The sequence below is a fragment of the Ailuropoda melanoleuca genome, chromosome 8 (assembly GCF_002007445.2).
Source record: "Ailuropoda melanoleuca isolate Jingjing chromosome 8, ASM200744v2, whole genome shotgun sequence".
In the NCBI taxonomy this organism is placed as follows: Eukaryota; Metazoa; Chordata; class Mammalia; order Carnivora; family Ursidae; genus Ailuropoda; species Ailuropoda melanoleuca.
This window is the reverse complement of record NC_048225.1, coordinates 12,476,778-12,497,960: the sequence shown is the minus strand read 5'-3', so window position 1 is coordinate 12,497,960 and position 21,183 is coordinate 12,476,778. Positions and strand designations below refer to the sequence as shown.

The window sequence follows — 21,183 nt, the reverse complement described above, 5'->3', positions numbered from 1 at the left end:
CTCCTCTGCCTTCCTCCCTCCTATGGGATGGCACATTGGTGGGCATACATCACACACTCGGGATATACTGAAGAATTGATTTGTTTCCTCTAGCTAAGGCCCATTCAGAAAAGAAGCACGAATTTTCCTCTGTCTACAGCAATCAGAGTTCTCAGGGTTTCCAGGTCACTTACAATTTTAAATATTCCTTCCCCTTGTCACCATAAGTGTACCTCAGCTGGTTGGACCATGCAGCTGGATTTCAGGCTTAGAAAAAATGGTTCTAGAATCCATGCTGCTAGGATCAATACAGGCATGTACTAAGAGCCAGAAATGACCTGCTTGTCCTAGGTCACAAGCAAACTCCAAACCTACCAGCAATTTGACCTAAGGGCAACATGGGATACACCGGGGAAGTTTGAATCTTGGTCCCTCTTCCCATTCCCATGGGGTCAGCTACTCTTTTATCTTGATTCAGAGTTCTTGGGGAGCAACTGATGGAGAAGCATCTCTTTTACTCAGGCCTGAATGTGTGTTCCAGATCTTGGAGATGATGCGGTGGTGATGGGATATGTTCTCAGAGTCAGGTGTTGAACCTTAATTATTGTCCCACAGAACCTACTATGGGCAATGGCTGATGGTAGTTGAAAATACATTGGCTATTTTGTTGGTAAAATAGATTTTTGTGGCTGGTCTAGGAACCTGGTCATGAACTGTGGTAGGCAACTTGGAAAATTACTGGCTTTGGAGTCTGACATACCTTAGTTTGACTCTTGGCTTCACAGTGTTCTTGCTGTGTCACCTTGGGCATGTCATGCTATCTCTCTGAGCCTCCATTTTCCCCTTTTGTAAGTGAGGGCTGTTGCTATGTACTTGCACTTACTGAATTAGTTAGGGTAGATAAGATTCAAAGAAACAAACAAAAGTCACCAAATCTCAGTGGCCTAACACAATAAAGTTTTATTTCTCACTCATGTCATAGTTCAACATAGGTCAGTAGTGGGGTTTGGCTGCATGCATTTAGGGACCCTGGATCCTTCCATTTAGTGGATGTAATTCCCTAGAGCCTGGGAGGCTTCCACTGGATCCTGTGTATCAGGCAGACAGATGAAGGAGGAGAGAGAGCACGGAGGATGGTACAGGAGGCATTTTTATGGGCCAGATTAGGAGGTGGTAAACATGATATCCACCTACATTCCACTGTCCCCTGGCTGTAGCTAATATAAGGAAAGCCAAGGAATGACTAACTGGGAGCCTAAGAGGAAGGGGTTACTGATTTGGTGAACAACAAGTCAGTGTCTACCACTCCTACCTTGTAAGATTATAATGAGGTGAGGATGTAATGAAAAAAAAATGCAGGTAGAATACCTCGATCCCATCTAGCACATAGCAGGACTTAATAAATGTTCATTCTAATAACATTGTTTACACAGGAAAGTGGATTTTGAATTCCAAACAAGCACTTTCAAAAAGCACTTCCAAGTCTCCATGCATTTGTTCGATGCCAGCTGCCTTGTCTGTCTGTCCTTGGCTCCCCAGGAATTCTGATTACTAGGCCACCAGGGGTTAACCTACCCTGGCTTCCACTGCTACTCAACAGCTGGGTACCTTTCCAAAGGCCTTCAGCGCTCTCTTTCAGTGCAGTAAATACATCTGGCATTCCCTATTCTGGAAATACAAGCAACTAGTCAATTGAAAAAGGCGTCTGCTGATGGTAGCATGACAAGCAATATCCATAACTGCTTGTAATCTCCTTCAGACATCCGCTTGCTCCCACCCAGGCCCACGGAACACAAAGGGGCTCCTATTATCTCAGCAGCCCTCTGTCTCCAAAAATGCAGATGAACCCTGACCTGATATTCCACTCAACATGCCCTCTGAGCAAAGGGCCTTCTTGGAGCGTTTACCCTGCCAGAATAGCAGATGAGTGGGCCACAGGGAGCAGCTTTCAGGAGGCAGGCAGCTGCAACACAGAGGAAGAGAGCGCGCGTTTTTGCGTTTGGGGATTAGAAATCTCAGATCTGCAACTCTCAAGCTCCATGGCCTTGGAAAAGTCACTTTGCCTCTCTTGCCTCAGTTTCCTCCTTGGCGTAATGAGGATGGACGCTACACTTGCCTTACTTATGTTGCAGGAGGTGTTGGGGCTCAAAAGATGTATCTGAAGTGTGCCTATACCTACATTCCTGATCAAAAATTACCTAATGGGAGCATGGGAACATGTTCCCAGGCAGGTGGGATCGGGATTCAGAGGTGAAAAGACAATTATCATCACATCTTGGGCTACGAGGGTGTCTCTTAAGAGGTATCCCTTATGGGTAAGCAGTGGCAGGGATGCCTCCATGTCTAAATTCTCCTGCTACAGTCACCAACTCTGGACCCCATGGGGGAGAAGGCAAGAATGCATAGGGTCATGTTCTGATAGGCACCTGTGCCCCCTCCTCTCCCAGAACAGGTCCCATGAGGGGAGAAATGGGAAGATCACCCACCCATGGCCAGGAGTACTCAGGGCCCATATCCCTGCTATGGTGATGACCATTCCGTACATTTGTACCACGTTATATCATTTACAAAGGCTTATTCTAACCTAGGTCCCATTCACCCCCCACAGTCACCTTCCGAGCCAGGCATAATGATCTTCATGAGGCTGAAGCTCAGAGATGTTGAGTAACTTGTCCAAGGTTCTATAACAAAATCTGTCCGACTCCAAGTTGCATCTCCTCCACCACACCACAGCTATTCTGGCTCTCTGTTCCCAGACACAACCAGGAGGAAAGGTTTATCTTCTATAGACTAGACAAGGACAGATGTGTGCTCACTAATCCTTTTTGGATTAGAAAATGGGAACACTTCTCTGGTTTTCTGTATCCCTAACAGTGCCCGCTATGTGGTAAAGTGCTCCTACATCATTATGAGACGGATGGTGGGGAGAATGAACTGGCAGGGAGCAGAGAAAGCCTTAGGTGTTGACCAGAGGTCAGAAATGGATGGTTGACCACTGGTGTGCTGAAGGAGGAGAAGTTATGAAAGGGCCAGACAAAAAGAGCCAAAATGGACATGGCTTTCTCATATGCTGCTTAATATTAAGAAAAATCTAGTGTCCCTGGTCCCTCCTTTTCCCAAGGAGAGAGGACCCACATGGGTCATAGAGAAATGTGGAGGGGTTTTCAGCAGAGGGAGGTCTCCTAGGGCCACAAGGCAGGATCGAAAGCTCTGCTCAAATAGACTTGGGGCAGCAGGGATGAGAAAAGAGGCTGTACTGAATCCTGCTCTTTATAAAAGGACTAATCAGACTCTGGCCTGAGCCACGGTAGAATATGAACCTAGGGGTCCTCTGTGGCAGCAAGTGGGAAACAGGATGGAGGTTTCACGTGGGGCAGGTAGAGCATAGGCAGGGCAATGTGTTGGGAGAGAAAGTCTGAAGTCATCTCTCCTAGGATGGGAAAGAAGTCTGGCTCCGAGAATACAACATAGGGGGCAGAGCTGGGAGACCGTGAGGCCATTGGTGAATGTGGGCAGCAGCTGCAGAGCCAACCTCCACGTAGCGTCAGAGGAATCATGGAGTTGACAGCGTGAAGGCCCGGCCCATGCAGGCAGCAGCACTGATGGGAAGAGGAGTAGGAAGCCTTGAAGAATGAAAGGAATAGAGGCTTTTTCTGAGGGTGGCTGGATGGCAAGCACCATTTGCACGCAGGATGTGGGTGTGTGTGCGTGCATGAGAGAGAAAGATAGACATGGGGAGACTTTACCACTGAGCTCACTGCAGAATTGGGCCTTTGAGGGTACCCCGACCATGTAGGGAGTGACCCATCTGCCAAGGAAACAGAGTAGCAGCCCCGTGATTCTGCCAAGGAAGGGAGCACGTGGCAAGGCTCTGTGCAGTGGTGTTGCTGCTTCTCCTCTTCTTTTGGGCCCCCTCCTCTCCGGAGTGGGGTGGGAGGTATTGCAGAGAGTGGCCCTTGTGCCGCCATCTTGCCCTGTGGGATTCACGGCCCCAGCCCATCCTCCCTGATGAATGTGACCCACCACTGAAACCCCATCAGCTGCCAGGCAGAGGAGGTCAGGCCCAGTAGCTGCAGACAATGGCCTTATCGGCTGCTACTAGTGAGGGTATAAGCAGGGGATTGGATGGTATCGTTCTAATTTACACGGGATTTTGTTTCTTTCCAGGTACTTAGCATGTGGATCTAGGTGATATCAAAGGCAGAGCATTATACAGTAAGTAGGCTTAACCTCCATCTCGCCCCCTCTCATCCTTCTGTCTCTTCATTGAGGCCATGAGGAGCTGCAGCTGGGGTTGCCATAGTGACCAATTAGGATTACTGAGATGTTCTTGCAGAGAAAAAAGGGAGTATCGATTTAGCTTTGACAGTGGGGCATCAGGGGACCAGAGGAGCCCAAGGGTGTTCGGCATTAATAGGGGCAGAATGTGGCATCCCTGAGGCCAACCTGGGATTGTGTTGCTTTGGGGCTGGACTTTCTACGCGGCAAGCCCCTACCTGCTCAGAGCTTACTCTCTCCATGACAGTGCTGAGGGGTATGTGAGAGTATCTGGGGCGAGGTGGGAGTGATTCCATCCTCAATAGGATGACTCTCAGGACAAGTGGAACTGCCCAGCTCTGTTAGTGGGAGCCTCAGGTGCCCAGATGGGTTCGCCCCAGCTATGAGCTTTCTGTTGTCACTTAACCCATATTTTCAGGTGCTCTGGTATACTGCCCTGCATAGAAGGACATAACATGGACCCGGACCTTTATGAGCTTTGAATAGGGCAGACACCTGGTATCGTTCATGTAAAATCAGCTCTCTATGATCATGACTCCTTTAGGAACTCTGAAACCAAGAGCATACGTGGGACCAGGAAGCCTTCTGAGTAGAGGGGGCTAAGGCTGGCACCATGCAGCTGTGTGGCTGTGGACAAGCCATGAACATAACTGAACCTCAGTTTGCCCCTCTGTAAGCCAAGGATAACAAACATCTCCAACAATAGGGAGGTTGTAAAAATTGGAACTTGAGTTGGTGACATGCTCGGTATGTTGTACTTGTAGGAGGCAGGATAGAGAGGAAATTGGGGCAGAGAACGGGTGACTGGATGCGTAAGAGAGAGGGTGGAGGATGCAAGTTTGGAGACACGTGGGGAGGGATTTGGGGGCTTCTGGATCAAGGAAGGGAGAGGACAAAGCGCCCCCAAGCAGAGTGAGAAAGGGCTGGGGAAGGCACGCTGGGAGGGGGCGGACAAGGCAGGAAAAGACAGTGTGCAGCGGGGAGGGATGGAGGATCCCCTGCCTTCACTAGGGGAGACATGTTTTCCTTGTCCTTGGCCCCAAATTCAAAGAAATGGATTCTTCTAATACTCCTTGGAAGTAGAAAGGCAGGGTGGTGTGAGTGAGAGGAATTCACCAGCAGGTGCCTCCTACCACCAGGGGTGTCCTGGGGCTGAGAAGTGTGTCTGGTTCTGTAGTTAACTCTGTCCTGGCTGGTATGGGGACCACTGGTTGCACCCCACCTTGGCCTTGGGCTGTGAGAAACCAGGGCTGAGCTAACCAACTGCCTGCCCCTCGGGCTGTTCCAGACCGCATCTTGCCTCTGCTTCTTACCTGCACCCCACTGGGGGCCCCAGGGCTCATCATTAGAGCACAGCAGGGAAAGGACCCAGGAAAAACAGCTTCCCCTCATCCCCATCCCTTGCCTCTGCAGGATTTAATAACTGCCCTCCTTAAAGATCAGGAGACATGATTAATTCTGACTCGAGGATTATTAAAATGCCTCCACCAAGCATCTGGCATTAAAAGTTTTAAATCAATTAATCTGTTGTTTGGGGAAGAGTGTTCTCGTTAGCACAGCTGCGAGTGGCCATTCAAGTTGCTGTGGGGTTGGGAGAGGCTGCCCTAGAAGAAGGGCCCGGCCTCCCTGGGAACGGAGGGGACACTCGCTGGGCTCCTGGAACTTCTGGCTCCTGAGCCCAGGCATCTCTCGCTGTGCATCCAGTTTCCAAGTACTTCTCCCTCCCATTGCCACGGGGTTGCTAGGTAAAATACAGGATGCCCAGTTGAATTTGAATTGCAGACAAAGACTTTTTTCTTTTTTTTGTCTCAGTCTATGTCTCGTGCAATATTTGGGACACACTTATATTAAAACATTATTTTATCCATTGTTTATCTGAAATTCAAATTTCACCCAGCCTTGTGTATTTTTCTTTGCCAGCAGTCCTGGCAACCCTGCTCCCCTACCCTGTTTTAGCAGTCTGACATCATAGCTGAAACGGGACTCCTGGGTTTGAGCCCTGGGCCTGCTATCTACATGCCAAGTGACCAGGGGAACATTGTTTCCTCTTTCTAGGTCAAGCAAGAAATGAACAACCTTGAACTCTGGGGCACTGAAGCATTTATGGGACCCTCATACAGTGGTTTGCAAAAATCTCCCTTTGATTGATAAAGCATATGAACAATTATACTGTCTACCAAGAGCATAGGTGTGGCATTGTTTTGAGCTTTTAGCCCCGTTGGGGTATCTAACCAGGGGCTCCTTGATGGCCCTGATGTATCTGGTCCCCATTTTCATCCCCTGCACCCAGCCCAGGGCTACCACTCGGCAGACCCTTAATATATTGCTAAAATGAATTCATCAGTAAATGAACCTTCCCTGTGTTCTCACCCAGCTCCTGAATCGCTGGAGTTGTCATTTATGTATCACAAAGAGTTACTTATATGGAAATGGCCAGGGTCAGGACCAGGCACTAGACCAGGCGTCAGGATCACTAAGCTCAAAACCCTGGTGCAAGTCCTGGTTTTTGCTAATATTTTGTGCCTTGACTAAGTCCCCGCCCCCTCTGGGTTCTGGTTTCCTCACCCGTAAATCGAGGCTGTTGTGCGTGGGGTTCTTCATAGCCCAGGTATTCTGAGACAGCTGCTGTGTTGCTGAGCTCTGTTGAGTGCTGGTTCTACTCTGTGTCCCAGTGCCTGCTAAGGCCATGCACGGTAATGCCCCATCTTAGCAGCTCAGGGAAGGCCTGGCTGCATGGCATCCCCTGGATCCTGTCACTGATATGTTTTGGGTTTCAGTCACCTCTCTGCAAAGGTATCAGGCTGTGGCTCTCTTGTCCCTAAGCAGGAAGGGAGAGGGAGGAGACCCGCCCTCCTGGTTCTGCACCCCATCCAAGTCTCCTTTGACCCTTGGCCGCAACTCAGATATTTCTTTTCAGCCTCTGCAGTCAGCCTAGATTTATCCTGCCTCGTGTCTCTCATGTAAAATGCATATCCCGACACTTTGCCAGGTTAAATGATTTAACAGCCGAGGCAGAAAGAATTAGGGGTCCGGGAGCAGGAGGAAATGCCTGCTTTTCAGATGAGATTGGAAAGAAGATGGAGATTGGTGGTGATGATAATCTCTTATTTTAATAATATAAAATAACTGTCCCACTGAATCAGAGTGAGCGATGAATTCTGTGGCCTGGGGTTAGAGACAGCCCAGCTGGGAGAAGAGAGCCAGGGGGATGCAAGGATGTCTCTCTTCCTGTCTGTCGCTTCCTCTCTTTTGTCTTTCTCTTTTGAAGAAGATTTGTGCCAGTACCATCCTGTGCCCCCTCGATCTGGTGGCGTCAGTAAGAGTGTGGGAAGCCAGGGAGGCTGGAAGGGAGAGTGGTGGATTTGGGGAGGGTGTGTGTGTGAATAAGAGACCGGAAGGAAGGAAGGGAGAAAGGAAGGGAGGGAAGAAGGGAGGGAGGGAGGGAGGGTGGGAGGGGAGGAAGCTCAGCTCTGCATCCAGGCTTTGAGTGGATCAAGTTGAATGTTGAATCCTGGCTCTAATCTGAGTCCCAGTGCCTGGTAAAGCCATGCATGGTAATGCTCCATCTTTGAAGTCCAGGGAAGGCCCAGCTACTTGGTGTCCACTGAACCCTGCTACTGGTTTGTGTTTCAGTTGCCTCTCTGCAAAGGGGAATCAGGAATAAATGAATGAATGAAAGAAAATAAATCTAGAGAAACTCACGACCACTTTTCTTTTGTGATTTTCAATGGGAGATGCCCTGGTATGTGACTCTGGAAAAGGAAAATAGGCTGCCCAAAGGCAGGGGCTAGACGGGATGACCCCTAGGAGATACGGGGATTGCTAACGGGGGCACAAAATCATAGAATGCTTGGTCCTGGTCCCAGTGAACCTAGAGGGAATGGCACTCTTCAGTCAGTCCCTTAATCAGTGAACTTGTATTGAACACCTATCATGTGCTGGTCTTTCTGAGGTTGGCTGGGCCGGACCCAGGAGGTTCCAACAGGCACCAGGTGGTGGGGAGCAAACTCTGTGGCACATGTCGGCTCAGCAGGGCTCCCCTTCCCAGCGGGCTGCTAATAGCTGAGGAGCTGCAGAGCTGTCTTCTTCCCTGGGATTAATTCATTACTCCAGCCCTACTCAGATTCACGTCAGAATTGAATATGCAGCTAATGAGTCAGATGCTCTCTCTATCTCTCCCTGTCCGGGGCTCGCTCTTTCCCCTCTTGTCTCTGCGGACAATGGCCGGTGTTGGGGGTTTTACTGGGTAGACCAGAGGCTGTGACTGCCTGAGCCTGTGAGGGGCCTTCCTCCTTTCTCAGTGAGGGGCAAGTCTGCTCCAGTTACTGTACTTGTTTATTGTGGAGAGCAAGCCCCTCCCACTGGGGCTCCTGTACTGAGACTCCTCTGGGCATGTGGAGAGGTGGGGAGAACTAGCTCAGGGAGAGCCCATATTCCGTGCCCTTGCCAGCCCTCCTCCTCATCATTCGCCAGCCATTTACGGTAATTCAGGACCTGCTGGGTCCATGCTAGACATGAAGGATAGAAAGCTGAACAGATTGAGTGCTTCATTTTTTTTTTTAAATGAATGCTTAGTGAATATCTAGGGGCCAGTGGGGTGTAGTCTTTAGGGGTGAAGGCTCTGGAGCCAGACTTCCTGGGTCTGATTCTGCCACTGACTGGTTGTGTAGATTAGGCAAGTGAGTTGGCCTTTTTGCCTCTGTTTCCTCATCTGCAAAATGGGAGGAACAAAAATAACCACCTTCAGGCAGTTGTTAGGGCATGGAGTGGGTCGGAACAAGTACAGCTAGCGAATGCTAAAGCATCGTAGTATTGTTCCTCTGTAGTAAGCTCTTAGAGTCTCAGAGTATGCAATAGACCGGATGCACACTGAATGGCTGCTTATTGTATACCAGGCAGTGTGACTTAGAGCTTTGACTCATTCATTCCTCACAGTGACCCTTCTAGGGCAGCTGTCGTTATCATGGCTCCCATTTACACCGGAGGAAACCGGGACTCAGGTCTGTTCTTGCATTAGGCCCCTTAGCTAATAAATGATGGAGCTGAAATTTGATCTCTGCTCTGTTAGACTTGGAGTCTGAGCTCTTGGCCATAATTTATGTCTTGGGGAGACGGACCATACACAGAGTTATAGAAATGGCATCATCTTGTAATTCAGGTCCAACTACAGCGCCATGGGATCTGCAGAGACGGATCCTCCGGACGTCTAGGGAGGTCAAGGAGGGTCTCTGGTAGAGGTAGTGTTTGAGCTGGAGGTTGAGTCGGTGCTCTCCAGGTGTATGGGCTCGGTTAGGCAGGGGGCAGAGGGGTGGGCGAAGAGCAGGGCACATGTAGTAATCTCCAACCCAAAATGCTGGGTGCCAGGGATGAGGCTGGGAAGGCAGGTGATGAATGCATCATGCAGGGCACTGTCAGCTGTGCCAAGGAAGTGGGTCTTATGCGAGGACAGTGGGAGGCACTGTGAGTCTGAGGCTGGGGAGAGGCACAGATGTGCACTGGAGAGAACCCTTCTTCCAGCTGCACCTTGGAACACAGACTAGGGAGGAGAAGGCTTGAGGCAGGGACCATACCTAGCGTGTTGTTGCAGTTGTCCACTTGTTGCTCAAGGCTGCCCACCCAAGGAGACTGGAGAACGGGCACAAAAGGAGAGGTGAGGCTTACGGGCAAAAAAGGACATGGTGTCTGTTTCTGATCCATGGAAGGTGACAGCATGATGTGGCTGGGCAAGATGGTGTCCATTCTGAAGGCTGCCTGGAGGCCAGTGAGTGGGAGACACGGATGAACAAGGTGCCAAAGCCGAGCTTTTTTGGGAACAGAATGGGTTTTAAGTGCTACTTGCTGATTGGCAAAGGGGGAGGCTGGGTGAGAGGGCCATTTCAGGCTAAGACAGGAGGGCCTTGAGTGGGAGCCAGAGAAGGTCTACTGGCTCAGTACAGGGAGACCCCAGCTGGTTCAGGGCAGAGGCAGCATCCCAATGAAAATGGCCATGTGGAGCACAACCAGGGTGTTAGAATAGCAGCTCTGGCCCAGGGGGGGTCATGAGGGACTCCAAATCAGAGACAAGACCCGGGGGCAGGGCCAGTCCTAACCTGCTTGGAGAGAAATCAGAACATCTCTTAACCATTCAGGCAAGAAAAGATGAAATGACAAGAAGGGAGGCACCTCACAGGCTGTACTCACCAAGTCAATATTTTGCTAACTGTTCAATTTGTAATCAGAAACAAGCACTCTGCAAACATGTTTCTTTTTATAGTCCTTGGTATTTTTCTTTTGTTTTCCTTGAAAGGTTCTCCCCACCCCAGTCCCACTGTGGGTGTGTTTGCAGACCTAAGAGGGGACGATGTGCTTCAATGGCCAGGTGGGGTAGCAGCCAGGACCTCACAGTCAAGAAGAGCTAGAGCAGGAATCTGGAGCATGCAGACAGATGGAAGCAGGAGGCACCGAGCCAGGCCAGGAGGAGACTCTGACCACTTCCATGGCAGCTGTTCCTTCACAGATGGGGGGCAGAGAGCTCTGATGGGAATGGCCATATTGGTCAAATACGTGGAGACCTATGATGGCTTAGCAGGTCTTTTTTTTTTTTTGAAACAGCCATAGCTGTTTAGCCAAAACTGTTGTAAAAAACTCTGATTCATTCTTGACCTTATATCATTGTCCTTCTTACATATGGTAAGAATGCTTAACTGCTGTCCTGGATTGCAAGTTCCCTGAAGGCCATGAACTCATACCCGCTTCTGCACCCCCCCAGCACTCAGCACAGTAGCTCGCCTGTGGTCGGCAATGGGCTGAACACACCTGTGAGTGAATCTGAGGTCACAGGAAAGTCAATGTCATATCACTGTTTTCAACATGATGAGTTAGTTATAGCAGGGTCGGGTGGGTCCCAGGGACAGGGGTCCAGTCCCCAGGAAGGCACCAGTTAAGAACTGTCCCAGACCCAGAGTAGAACTGATTAGAATTGGAATTCTGGAAGGGGCCCCTGCCCGGAGGCCTAGCCCCCTCCCTGGGCACTCCAGGTGAGCACAGGAGGTGGGCCTGGACACCGGGAACAACGTAGGGCAGCTTGACAGACCCACAAGACGTAGGAGATTCGTTTACATCGCTGTCACCAAGGCCACTGCCACCACCTGCCACTTTATCCGCTCCTTGGTCTCTCTCTGGTTCTGGTCTTTATCAGCTGACTAACCGTCACCTTTATCTATCTAGTCCAAAGCCTTCAGTGACTCCCACTGGCCTCCGGGAGGAGTCCAAGCTCCAAAGCCCCAATCTGCCTCCCTTCCCTTGGCCTCGCCGCATCTGCTGCTCCAGACTGGAACTTGTGTGTAACTCCTCCACTCCCTGCAGTGCATGTCTCAGTGTCCTGCCTGGACACCTTTCCATGGGCCTCGTTCCATCCCACACCTACCACTGCTTCCTGAGCCCAGTTGAAATCTTACCTCTCCCAGCAAGACTTGTTTGGCTTTCCTGGCCCGCATTCCACTGGAGTCCAACACCTGATGAGTGTGTACCAGGTGCTGAGCGCTCTGTGTGGGTCATCTCAGGTGCTCCTCCCCGTAGTGTGTGACCCAGCTCTGCTGCCGATCCCCAGGGTTAAGGAAGGTTCTTGCTCAGAGTTCATAGCTCTAAGCTCTATAACAGTATTGAAGCCGGCATTTTTAAATCCAAAACATCCTTTTTAATCCTGTCATTTACAAAATAATCTGCTGGTCTTTTCACTTGTTCTGCAAAGAATAAATAGCCTCTTCTCCCCCCTCTGTGATGCCCAGGGCTGTGACTACTATATGAAAATGTGGGGTTTAGGGTTTATGATTTGGAGGCAACATGGTATTTGGTAAGAATGCTCACCCAGGACTCAGGGCACTTGTCTCTTGGCTCTGTTCCTGGGTACATCACTCAGTCTTTCTGAGGTTATTACTTCCTTTGGTAAGCAAAAAAGAACTATCACCTGGGCTCTGGTGAAGGGCAAATTAAATAAAGTGATGCTACCACTCTGTAAACTGCAAAAATAAGGTGGAAGTTTATGGTTGTTCCATTTTTATTGTTACTCTCCAAAGATGAGCCCTGTCCTGAATAGAACAGGAAGCGGTGGACAGAAAGGGTGGTGTCCTGAATAGTAAGCAACACAAGATGGAAGTGGACATTTGGAAAACTCCCTATAATCTGTCGGTACTGGTTAGGCTTAGCCAGCCCCAGCAATCGGACCCATATACCTCTACTGAGGAGTCATAGACAGGGCCGGTGGACCAGCTTCAAGGCATTGGTGAAGCTTCCAATACTGGACAATTCTGGGAAGAAGACCCATGATTCATGAGATTCTCAATGGTTCCCAGAAGGAAGAGGAATTTGTGGCCCTGGGATCAGGCATGAGCTAGTAGCTAGGAAGAGGTTCTTTGATTCAGAAATGGAAGTTAGGGATGGGGAAGTCCTGGGGGTTACTGGGAGTAAAGCCTCTAGTCCAGCTCATTTGGAGCCCACCTGGCAGGGCCCTGGATAAGTTGGCAAGTGAGGGTTCTTACCGGGAGGCAGCCTTGTATCCACATAGGAAGTCAGGTCTGCAGGGAAGAGAGGGAGACTCCAGGGAAGAGGCTGAGTCCCCTGTCCTGAGAAGGGCTCAAGCATTGAATGAACCCAGCCCAGGTTTTGAAGGAGCTCAATGACCTCCCATTAGGGGGGAGGTTGGGCTAAAAACTCCCAGCACTTCCTGATGCCTTTCCATTGTTTGTTTCTCTGACTAATGTGTTAAGCGGTGTCCAACAGACATGATCACTTAGCTGAGTACTTGTATTGTATCTACCTTGGGCCCCAAACTCAGCGTGTTGTGAATTCAATGTTGTATTTCTTAGCTGGTTGTGTGTGTGATTGTTTCCCGGCTCACTCTGAAGAGATCAATGTGGGAGAGAACAGAAGGTTTGGGCTGGGTCTCCAAGGCCATGTCTAAGGAGGAGAAAGCAGTCCTCAGAGCAGACCGTGTTCCATGCAGCAGTGGATAGACTTGAATATTAGGTGTTTTGACAAAAATGGCTTCACTGTCAAATATGTTTGGGAAAATTCTGGATGAGACAAAGTTAAACAGTTTTTGTTTGTTTGCTTGTTTGTTTTACTTCTTTGAACCTTATGACTTTCTAAGAAGGGAACGTGATATGTGGCATTTCCCTAATTTCTTTTGAGCATGGAACCTTCTTTTCCCCAAGGAGCAATTCTCGAGGCTGATGTTCCAAAGAATACACTAACATTGCCCGAGACAGCTTTGTGAGATGCCCTGTCTTTTCTACCTCCCGTCTGTCTCTCCTTTCATTTTCTGCAGCCAGGATTCTGTAGGGAGACATCTGGAGCCTTAAGAAGACCCTTCCTCAGCCCACTAGGATTTCTGCAAGTGGTATAGGTTTAGGCGTGTAATGAATTTAGATTTAATTTGCAAGTGAAAAAGCTTGCTTTCTTTTGTAGCTTACACCAAAGCTCAAACGTCTAAGCTTCCAGGGTTTAAGTCTAATTAACTGCATTTCACAGCTTATTTAAAGAAAAGAATGGAGGCATTAAAATTGTAAAATCTAATTTTTGAGTAAATCTTTCAGTGCAAAATTAATGTCGCCGTATTAGAGCCGCCTTGGCAATATATCTCTTGTCTTCAAATTTCAAAATGAGCTTTTGCAAACATGAAATTATTCATTAGACTGTCTGGTAAAGAGATAAATAAGTGTCTCTTCAAATCCTCAATCTCCTCTTCTCTATTTAGCCAAAGACGGAGTTATTTGGTTTCAGGGCAAGCGAGTTGATCAGATTTGTGAATTAGGACAGGTAAGGAGAGTGGCAAAGGGAACGGGAGCTGTGTGTGATAAGGGAGCTGAGGCAGGGATTGAGTCCCTTCTTTGTCCCCCTGGCCTGCTCCTAAGGCATTCACTGGCCCTGGGAACAAGGACATGTCTCAGCAGCCACACTGCAATGAGGCTGGGGGCGGAAGTCCACTGGGCAGCTGCTCTGGCTGAAATGCCCAGGTTTTCCAGTACCTCCAGGTGGGCAGTGGCCCATTGATTCTCACAACCAAGTGATCACCATCCTGTCTAGCCTGTCACTGAAACATCTTAAACTTTTGTACCCTTCTCTTGGACCCCATTGTCATGATAGCCCTAATTCAGGGGCTCGTCCATCCACCTTTCTATTCTCGTCTGCCGCTGTCCCTCAGAGACTCCCCATCCTGGTCTCCCTAGATGTGCCCATCATGGGCAGCACTCTGAGCCTCTGCTTGCGTTCCTGCAAAACCCTAGGGCACTTTTCAATCACTCCCACTCCCCACTGGACCACAAGTTCCTCCAAGACAGAGAATATATCCACTTCTCCTTTGGTGCTCATAAGTGTTGGTTGGGGATGATGAAGATGACTAATGGAATATCAGAATGGAAGGTTCAGGAACTTTGGGTTCATGTTTTCCAACCTTTTGCTTTGCTGGTCGCTGTTTGTTTTTATCCACTATACAAATCTGGGGGGACTGAAAGGGGGCAAATGAGCATTAGGGCAACTCAACACAGAAGGGGGTCACTCTGAGAGTCTGTGTGGTGCAGAAAGAATATATCTGGGTAGGAATTTAGCTCTGTTTCCTACTTCCCAGGCGAATGGGAGCAAGCTACTTAATTGTCTCCTGACCTGCAAAACGGAAATAAAAACACCTAAATGCAGGACTTTTGTGATGCTTAGAGATAGTGCAGAGATGATGCATATGAAGTGTCTAATGCTGTTGCTTGGCACATAGTAGGCCTTCAGAAACTGGTGGCCACTGTTTTTGAACATTGTGCAATGAAAGGGTGAGGTTTAAGCAAGCTAAGGTTTATGTACCTATATTTGCTTAATTACTAGGTCTTTGGTTCATTACATTTGTACTGAATGTCAGGAAGGATGCCGGGTGCTGGGGACATGGCACTGATTTAGGTGATCACTCTGTTCTCCTTCTCCTGCCTGTCGCTGGACTCAAGCTCTACTTCCTGGTCCCCTTGCCAGTAACACAGCCCAAGCCACAGCTGTCTCTTGCCTGGTATCTTCCCATAGCCTCCCAGTCTGCCTACCTTCTTCCTCGCCTCACTCCAGCCCATTTCCCACAGAACAGACAAATATTTTATTATTTTTTTAAAAGATTTATTTATTTGAAAGAGAGTAAGAGAGAACAACCAGGGGGAGGGGCAGAGGAAGAGGGAGAGGGAGAGAGAATCTCAAGCAGACTTCCCAGTGGGCGTGGAGCTTGATGCGGGGCTCCATTTCATGACCCCGAGATCACAGCCTGAACTAAAACCAGGAGTCGGTTGCTCAGTCCCCTGAGAAATATGTTAAAACACCAAATGACCACACGACCATCCTGATTATAGCTTCAGTAGCTGATTGCCCACTGCACGTGGTCCATGAGCTGCCATGTAGCTCAGAAGGCCAGGCAGGATCCTGGCCACCCCTTCAGCCTCCTCTCTCCTTACGTCCCTACAACAAGGTGCGACTGTCCTGTCACTCAGAACTGCACCCACAGCCTGGGGTCTGCCCTCCAAGCCTTTCCCAGGGCTATTCCCACTGCCTGGAGTGTTCCTTGCCTTCCCTTCTCTCACCATCTTCTCCTTATGCTGGCCGGGCATCTACTCATCCATGCCTTCGATTGGAGGATTTCTCCGTGGGGGCCTTTCTTGACTTCTGGCACATGAGAGATGCTCCTCTCAGGAAGCATGGTGCAGCCCTGCACCCCGCTATCTCAGCTCTTTACTGACCTCTCCCCACACCCACCACTTGGTGTCACATTCAAAAGAAGCAGAAGACGGACATCCAGAAAGCATTGAAAAATAATTTTAATCTTTTCTGAAGCTGTTTGAAAAATGCCAAAGGGACATTCATTCCTAACATACAGCAGAACTTTAAACCCCCCTCTTCTCCATCTCTGTCTGTCTCTCACAACCCCACACAGGGTGGCAGCATCACGGTGCTCTCTCGCTCTCTCTTCCCTCCCTCTGAATATTCCCCCAAGCAACACCAGCACAGCCCTTGCTTGCTTTTCTCCCCCCTCCTTCAGCGTTTCTAGATTTCTACTCACAAGTAACTCTCCTCACTTCCGTGCTTGTTTTTAATTAACAGAGGACAAAGTACCAACATTCTGACAACCATTCATGCACCTGCCATGGGTTCGAGAGAGGTTAGCCTCTGTCCCGCGTGCTTCAGCTTTCTGCCCTTTCTGATCAGCACGGCTAGTGGAGGAGGTTGCAGCTCGGTGGCCAGGCAGAGATCATACAGGAGAAGTGGTCAAGGGAAGGATGGAGACTGCAGAGAACCAGAGCAAGCACTACAAGACAAGGTTCTTCTCAAGAGCCGTGGCTTCGATTGCTCTGATCCCCTTGGTGTTCCTGGCACTTGGAAGGGGGACCAGCCTCACCACTGAAGGAAAAATGAATGAAAGGAAGGAATGTGGGCCCCATGTTACTAGATCTCCTGAGTTTATCAAGAAAAGCCAGCCATTTGAATCTTAATGAGAAATCTGAGTTTTAACTGTCGGATACTATTTCACAAAGTTGTAAAAATTCACTGTGGGCCAGGTGCCTATGCTGGCAATCACTGACCTCTGACTTAAACTTCCTAGGCTCCTTGAATTCCCTCTCCACCATTTACTTGATTTCAATACTACAGAAGGGCAACCCCAGAGGCTCCTTGTTTTAGAAGGCAGGGCAGGTGGGGAAGGAGCCTGGAAGTTCTGGTGCACCTGGGAGTGTGGGGAGGCAGAGCAGTCTCCCATCACCCCGGCCTCATCCAGGGCCAAGAACGCAGTAGGTATTCGGCAAATAGGCAAATACGTGCTGAGGGAATGATGCCCCGGATGTGGGAACCAGAATTCTTGGGCAAGTGGCATCGTTCTTAGAGAAATGGGTGTAGTCTTGGGTGGCGCGGGGCCGCGCATTGAGTCTAGGGGTGCCGTGTCTCAAGAGGACCAGTCCTCTCTAGGGCTCTACTTACATGTGAGGGTTGGCCTCATATTGCTCAGTGCCTTTCAACGCAAATGCCTCTGCTTCCAGGTGGGGTCAGAGCAGAGGAAATTGGATGCAGGGGACCAAGGTGAGAGAAGAGGAAGCCGGGGATGGGCTGGGGTGAGACTGTTGCTCTTTTGGCCCTGGTCAATCTCAGCAGCGCTGCCTAGAGGCAGGCAGAAGATCCATCTTTGGGCATATCAACTCTCCAGGCAGGGGGGTGAGCCTGAGTGCTTGCTGTTTGTTTTTTTCTGAGAAATCTTGGTCTGAAGGGAACTTCTTTGAAGTAATCACTTCTCAGAGCCAATTAGTGTCTAGCCGCACTGTGTGGAATGGCCCAGAGGGGAGGTGGGATGGGCTGATTGTCTTGCTGTGGCAAAGGTGATGGGTGGCAGGTGGAGGGAGGGAGAGTATCTGGACATCCTGGAAGGGATGCAGCAGTGCCCTGCCTTAATAAGGTGGCTCACCTATGGTTCAGGCCACCCCTTCCCTCCCCCAGCCCTTGCTGTTTTTTTCCAGCTTGAGTGTGACCTCAGGGCAGCTTGACAGAAGGCTGCTGGGCCTGGAGGGGTTGGGAAAAGGCATCAGAAGGCAGGGCAACTGGGGAGCTAGACTCCTTATTGGCTGTGATCTTAGCAAGTCACTCACCTGTCTCAGCCTCCATTTCCTTTTTGCTAAAATGGGGACGTCTGGCTGCCTACCTGGCAGTCCTGTTGTGAGGATGAAGCAGGTACCAAGGCCCTTTGTGAAGGCAACAGGAGGGCAGATTACTTAATCTTCTTAAGCTCCAGTTTTCTCTCATCTGTAGAAGGGGTTGTTGTCAAGTAGGAGAGTGTGTAAAGTGCTTGACATGTAGTAAGGACTAAAGAAATACTAGTTTCTGTTATTTTTTTTTAAGACTTATTTATTTTAGAAGGGGGGAGGGACAAAGGGAGAGGGAGGGAGAGAATCTCCAGCAGACTCCCCACTGAGCATGGAGCCGGAGGTGGGGCTTGACCTCACGACCCTGAGATCGTGACCTGAGCCAAAATCGAGAGTCGGACACTTAACCGACTGAGGCACCCAGGTGCCCCGAAGTTTCTGTTCTTATTAACTGTGGTAACACACACGGGTACATTGACTGTGGCCCCCAAGCAGCAAGTTTCTGAGTTTCCACAATGAGGGGGAAATGCCGCAGATACCACAGTGAGGGTTCCAGCTGGATGGGTGGTTTTGGGTGGGGATGTGCTGACAGGTGAAAGGAAGCAGGGCCCTGCAGAATGGGGTCCAGCTGGCCTTGGCTTGGGGTGGACTGGAGAGAACAGGGGTCAGGAAGGAACTCAAAGCAGAGCCACCTGCTTAGAGAGTGATGGGGTCAATCAAGGCAGGGTCCAGAGGCACCTCAGAGATTACTTTTTTGAGGACATGACTCAATGAGAGTGAAGTGGTTTGGAACTAGCCTCTCCAAAATGTGCCACTTTGGCAGGTGGATTATTTTGAGCTTAAGACAATCAAGGCACAAAAGACTCAGAAAGAGCTTTTTACTTCCTCCTTAACTGCCTCTAAGAGTTTAGATGGAAGCCCTGGTGCAGGAAGAGAGCCATGAGCAGAGATAACTACGAAGTCTCTGGGCCAGGTGTGGGGAGCTGGGGTGATGCACGCCTGTTTGTTCAAAGTCCTCTCCTGCCCCATTGTCTTTACTCCACTGAGGAGCTTTTGTTTACCAAACATTTGCTCTTTCCATCTTCCTATGAACTCTCTTCCTCCTCCTTGAAGCCCAGCCCCTACCTCCTTGTCCTTCACTCAGGATGGCATATAAGCCTCAACTGCCTGACTGTCTTTGAACCTCTCGTGTCTATGTGAGGCTCCTGTATGTATGAAATTAAATTTGTTTTCTCCTGTTAATCTGTCTTATGTCAATTTAATTAGTAGAGCAGCCAAAAGAACCTAGAAGGGTAGAGAAAAAAAATTTTCCTTCCCTATAAGAGGAAGAAGCTTAGCACCAGGCAAGTCGAGGGCCAGACTTGGGCCCAAGCCCTGGACTCCAGAACCCTGGTCCAGGACTCTGTTCCTAGCCCCCACAGAGGGGATACCTAGAGGGGGTCCAGTGGCTGCATCTCACAGCCACCTGTACGTTGTGATTCTCCCTTTGTCTGGAGTTCTCCTACCTCCTCTGTGTACCCCAAAAGGGAGGACTCAAGCCTGGACTCTCCCCCTCTCCCATTCACTGTCTCAGCAGAGACCCTCCAGGGAGCCATTGTGGCTGTGACTTTACTGTGTTGACATGGGATTTGGCCCAGGGCAGACAGGTGCCTTCTGGCCTATAGTAGCCTGGAAGAAACATGTAGGGGCATTTGAAACCTTCAAGCTGGTAGGCTTGGGCTTCTGAGAAGCAGGGTAAACAAACCTGGGCCCAAGAGGAAACTCATTCTTTCTTTCCTCTGCCTTTCAAACTCATCAAAGTCAAGTTCTCAAAGCTCTGCTGCCTCACAAGTGCCTTTAAATGGTTCTCATTGTTTTATTTATTGTGCTTATCACAAGCACAGGCAGCCTGGAGATTTCTGGGCCAGTCAAGACCTCTTTCAGGGAGTGTTGACATTTCTGGGGGATCTGAGTGGTCCTTCGGGTCTTTCCTTCTCTGGGCAGGCCTGATTCAGAGAGGAGGTACTAATGGGGGTTTCCCAGGTGGGTCATTCTTGCCCCATTTTCCCTGCCCAGTGGGCCTGGGCACACGTCTCCATCCATGCTCCACTGCTCCCAGACAGCTGGGTCTGTGCCCAGCTCAGGAAAACGTCCCAGCAGCCGGTTCTCCCCCTGGACCACTAGATAGGGCTCAGCAACAGCACTGATGAGAGTCGCTGTAAACTTCTGATGAAATAATATGCAATAAATATGAGCCGAGGGCCGTGTGTGTGTGTGTGTGTGTGTGTGCGCGCACACACACACGCACGCATGTGAGTGTGTCAGGGAGTGGGGAGATGCAGAAATAAAGGAGGGCTGCTCTGTGGTTTCCTTAGCCCACTGGGGGGAGAGGGAGACAAGCACCAGTCCCCCTGCCACCTGGCGGGCTGGGCCAAGTGCACTGTTCAGAGGCAGAGAGTGCAGGTGAAGTTGGTGGATGAATGGCAGGCAGTCTGGTGCTGCAGAAGAAAAGACATGGTCAGGCATGGGTTCTAGGAGATCGGGTTGGGCCAGACCATGGGAGGCCCAGCTTTGCTCTGAGGGCACGGGATCATCTGGCAGTTTCTGAGGAGCATCTTTGGGGTTGCTGTGTCCTTGGTGGGCATACAGCTTGACACTGTGCTAAGACCACATTCTTGGCAGTTCCTGAAGGGTTTTCTCACAGAGAAGTCTGGCCAGGGGCTTTGTTGGTTATCTGGCCCCCTCCCTTTTTTCTGGGTAACTGATAGAAAGACATACCATGGAAAAATAAATCCTCAGAGCATTCACCTTCTTCCTCTCGAATGGGCTCAAAGTAGATGCCCACGTGCCCTTCCAGGCACCGTGGCATGGCAGCAGATAGAGCCTGCGCCAGCTGTGGAATCTCGGCTGACCATCCCCCCGCCTCACCTCTCTGAGTCTGGTTATCATCTTTGCAGTGCGGTCGATGCTGCCTTTTTTGCCAACATGACATAATGTGTACAACAGTGCTTTTGAAAGCTGTATTATACAGATGCAAAGTATTATTTTTTTCTTTTCCTTTTACTATCTTCTCATCTATTCTTAACCTGCCCTACATTTGGGCCAGGACCAAAGACTTGTCTCCTTCCATATCATAATGGCTGTCTGTTGTGGAGGGCAGATTGGATCACCTCTTTGTTTTAGCAATTCCAGGAAGACTGGAGGCTGGAGAGGTAAAGAGGCATGGGCTTGGTCAGGCAGTAATGAGCAGAGTGGCTATGTCTGGGCCAAGGAGAATATGCTAGAAATGGACAGGGACATTTTTATTGATGTCATTGAAATCTATCCT

At 49.7% G+C, this 21,183-nt stretch overlaps 1 long non-coding RNA gene across 1 annotated transcript in view; it reads left to right on the top strand.

Annotated features, from left to right (window-relative positions):
- The window catches only part of LOC117803314, a 324,599-nt gene that overhangs the window by 215,206 nt on the left and 88,210 nt on the right, over positions 1 to 21,183 (top strand). Inside the window, exon 6 of the long non-coding RNA XR_004627015.1 lies at positions 4,147 to 4,194. This is a non-coding gene — a long non-coding RNA (uncharacterized LOC117803314). The remainder of the gene's footprint in view (positions 1 to 4,146; positions 4,195 to 21,183) is intronic.